This window comes from Oncorhynchus gorbuscha, linkage group LG03, assembly GCF_021184085.1.
Source record: "Oncorhynchus gorbuscha isolate QuinsamMale2020 ecotype Even-year linkage group LG03, OgorEven_v1.0, whole genome shotgun sequence".
Lineage (NCBI taxonomy): Eukaryota > Metazoa > Chordata > Actinopteri > Salmoniformes > Salmonidae > Oncorhynchus > Oncorhynchus gorbuscha.
Window position 1 is genome coordinate 29,453,580 of NC_060175.1, and position 4,163 is coordinate 29,457,742.

A 4,163-nucleotide genomic window follows, 5' to 3' on the forward strand; every position below is an offset into this window, starting at 1 on the left:
GTGGGTTGTTGTGGGAGCTGGGGTGATGATGATGGGGTTGCTGGAAAACCGCCTCTCTCCCATCGCTCTATGGTTTGCAGCACACGAGCCATGGCTGTGCAGAGACTTTGCAACATAGTTGCGTGCTGCTGTATGCATTAACTTTGGTGGAAGTCGTGACAGAAACAATCTTGAGTCATGAGAATGGGCCTAATTGGGGACACTGCTAAAACAACAAGCCAACATTTATTTAAATTTTTATTTAACCTTTATTTAAGTAGGCAAGTCGGTTAAGAACAAATTCATATTTACAATGACGGCCTACCAAAAGGCAAAAGGCCTCTTGCGGGGACGGGGGCCTGGGATTAAACATTTTTAAACAATATAAATACAAAAAAACAAAAATACAATATAAATATAGGACAACATCAACAATGTTTCTTAAGAAAAAATGTGCCTTGAGTTTTGTCACACTCTAATTCAATTTGTCATAAAGATCCCAAGGCCAACCTCACTTAATATATTGCATTTATTATATCAGGTACAAAAGCATATTAATATTAGCACTTACTTATTAGCACGTGCAAGGAGGCTGCATCCAGGGCTCACCATCAATCTACATAGGCAGGGCTCACCATCAATCTACATTGGTAGGGCTCACCATCAATCTACATTGGTAGGGCTCACCATCAATCTACATTGGTAGGGCTCACCATCAATCTACATTGGTAGGGCTCACCATCAATCTACATTGGTTGGGCTCACCATCAATCTACATTGGTAGGGCTCACCATCAATCTACGTTGGTAGGGCTCACCATCAATCTACATAGGTAGGGCTCACCATCAATCTACATAGGTAGGGCTCACCATCAATCTACATTGGTAGGGCTCACCATCAATCTACATTGGTAGGGCTCACCATCAATCTACATTGGTAGGGCTCACCATCAATCTACATTGGTAGGGCTCACCATCAATCTACATAGGCAGGGCTCGCCATCAATCTACATAGGCAGGGCTCACCATAAATCTACATAGGCAGGGCTCACCATCAATCTACATAGGCAGGGCTTTATATGTCCTGAGAAAGGTAACAAGACAGAGAGACAGATCCATTTTAATTAACAAAAGGTAAAAGGCATAAAACCTTTAAGACTTGTGTATAGAGCATTATAATCTACCTGATAGTGATCTGTGAGGTTTGAGCCTGTCTGTGTCCAGCACACTTCAGCCCAGAATAGATCTGACCCATTTCGATAGCCCCGACAACCCCACCACCTCAATCCACTTGTCACTCGGGTCTGTGGTAGAGAACAGAACACATGAAAATACTATACATTGTCATATGCTTTTGAATCCCCTGCACATGCCAGAGGTCCATAGGAACCAATGAGCTCTCCTCAACCCCCCCATTTACATCAGCAGTTGTCAAAGTGTTTTTACAGTCACCCGGCCCAAACCCCAAAGAGCAAGCCAAAGCAAGAGCACACAACGATACACATTCATAGTGGAAATAACAGATAATAAGAATTAAGATATAATTTAACTAAATATGTCACACAGATCTCCAAATTGGAAATTGGTTAAAAAAAGGTAGCACATTACATGAACCTTACATGAACCCTTCGACATAAGACAGTTACTGTCGTAACAAGGACATAACAGATAGTTTATGTAATTGTACAGTCCACTTCCCTCCCACCCCGAGATGGTCAAACTGCACTTGTATTTACCAGGGTCCAGGTCCTCCGCTGGAGAAGTTGATGACCTGCCGTGGGTTCAATAAATAGTGGAACTTCGTCATCACTCTGAAACATACATGCCATGACATAATATTCCCTCACAGTCACAGGACAACATGCTATTAGTGCAGGCTAGGAGATATTTTATGATGTCTGTGCTGCTCTGTTCTTACCTCTCCCCCTGCTTCCCTCCACTCTTTGGGTTCACAAAGACCAGAAGAGGGTGGGTGTCTGGAATTGGAGAAATCTGCAAAGGGAGATGGGGAGGAGAACATATGAATCTGTTAATTCCCCAAATTCCAGGAAATATGACTGACATTCGCAGATCCATATAAAATTAAAATGGATTACTGGCTTTCACACATTGGTGCCCAGGCTAATAGATAGGACTGGTATTTTGTGTGAGGTGGATATGCATACCCCTGACATTGATAGTTCGGGGACCCTACACTCTTAGAAAAAAAGTGTTCCAAAAGTTGTTTTGGGCTGTCCCCATAGGATAAACCTGTTTAGGTTTCAGTAGAACCCTTTTAGGTTACATGTAGAACCTCTGTGAATAAGGTTCCACAAGGTACCAAAAAGGGTTCCAGCTGGAACCAAAAGGGTTCTACCTGGAACCAAAATGGGGACAGCCGAATAACCCTTTTAGGTTTTAGGAAGTACCTGCAGAATGTGCCCGTCTGGGGTGATGTCCTCTAGGCTAGTGTCCTCCGTGGAATTCCTCCTTCCCTCTTCATCCTTCTCTAGAAACCCAGGGACAGAGAGTTAGGAGCATGGCAAGGAATAAACACATTTAACACATACTGGAGTTTTAGTGGGTGACAAAATCTGCTTGCATTTTTTGCTTTTAGTGGAAGAAAAGTCTTTATGGCAATTAACAGCGTGACTTCATTTGCAAAATGTTGTGGAACAGAGTCATGGGCTTGTCATGGGTTTAATGGCTGACCTTGGAGACTGAGTATATGGCCAACGGTGGCAGAATGTGGTCTCTTAGAGACCCGCAGTAGCACAATGATGACCCAAAGATCACACATTTGTCATGGCGCTAAAACAAGACAGTCATTGTAAAGACTAGTGGCAGCCTGTGTGTACACCTACATTCAAGCAAGTAAACACACACACACACACACACACACACACACACACACACACACACACACACACACACACACACACACACACACACACACACACACACCCAGTGCTTCCCTTCCAGGGTCTTGATCTTCTTGTTGCAGAAGGGACACTTACTGGAGTCACAGTCAGCAATGACCCAGCCATGAGCCGGCACCTGGAGCAGACAGAGGGACAACATCCACAAACCCATATCAACACTATAGCCACCAGAGCAAGATTCAATTTCGCTGACTGAAAACACATTCTTGAAATATACATAAAAGTGATCAGGTGCGCAGATTAATCAAAATGTAAAATCATAATTTTACATTGAAATATGAAGGACATTAGAACTCTTTTGAGCCTCACCCCAATCTGTTTTTTGGATTTAACTAATGTTTGGGCACAAACACACCAAGACAGTATTGAAGAGGACATGACAACACTTTTTCCCCCTCAGGAGACTGAAAAGATTTGGCATGGGTCCCCAGATCCTCAAAAAGTTCTACAGCTGCCCCATCGAGAGCATCTTGACCGGTTGCATTACCGCCTGGTTTGGTAACTGCTCGGCATCTGACCTTAAGGCGCTCCAGGCTCTGGATAAGAGCGTCTGCTAAATGACTTAAATGTAAATGTAAATGTAGTGAGCGCGGCCCAGTACATCACTGGGGCCAAGCTTCCTGCCATCCAGGACAAATATACTAGGCGGTGTCAGAGGAAAGCCCCAAAAATGGTCAAAAACTCCAGTCACCCAAGTCATAGACTGTTCTCTCTGCTACCACGTGGCAACCGGTACCGGAGCGCCAAATCTAGGACTAAAAGGCTCCTTAACAGTTTCTACCCCCAAGCCGTAAGACTGCTGAACAATTAATCAAATGGCCACCGGACTATTTACATTGACCCCCCTCCATTTGTTTTTTTACACTGCTGCTACTCGCTGTTTATTATCACTTCACCCATACCTACATGTACAAATTACCTCCACTAACCTGTACCCCGCACATTGACTCGCTAACGGTACCCCTGTATATAGCCTTGGTATTATTATTTTATTGTGTTACTTGTTATTATTCTTTATTTAGTTTATTTGGTCAATATTTTCTTAAAGCTTTCTTGAACTGCACTGTTGGTTAAGGGCTTGTCAGTAAGAATTTAAAGGTCTACACATTGTATTCGGCGCATGTGACAAATGAAGTTTGATTTGATGGATCAAGGTTCTTGTTGGCATAGCGACCATGGACGGTGTACTTATATACTGATCGGGAGAGAAGAAAAAAAACACTTAAGCATTTCTCTTTGGAAATGTTTTGTTGTTTTTGAAAGT

The 4,163-nt window shown here is 43.1% G+C and overlaps 1 long non-coding RNA gene across 2 annotated transcripts; it reads right to left on the minus strand.

Moving 5' to 3' along the window:
* Positions 1–448: 448 nt before the first annotated feature.
* Positions 449–3,093, minus strand: LOC124031005. 2 transcript variants are annotated; one of them, XR_006838067.1, is made up of 5 exons: positions 2,922–3,093; positions 2,387–2,466; positions 1,897–1,970; positions 1,715–1,789; positions 449–1,282 (listed from the first exon to the last, which is right to left on the minus strand). It is a non-coding gene; the product is annotated as an uncharacterized LOC124031005 (long non-coding RNA). The 2 variants fall into 2 exon arrangements; XR_006838066.1 differs by lacking the exon at positions 2,922–3,093 and having other exon boundaries at positions 2,387–2,753.
* Positions 3,094–4,163: the final 1,070 nt, after the last annotated feature.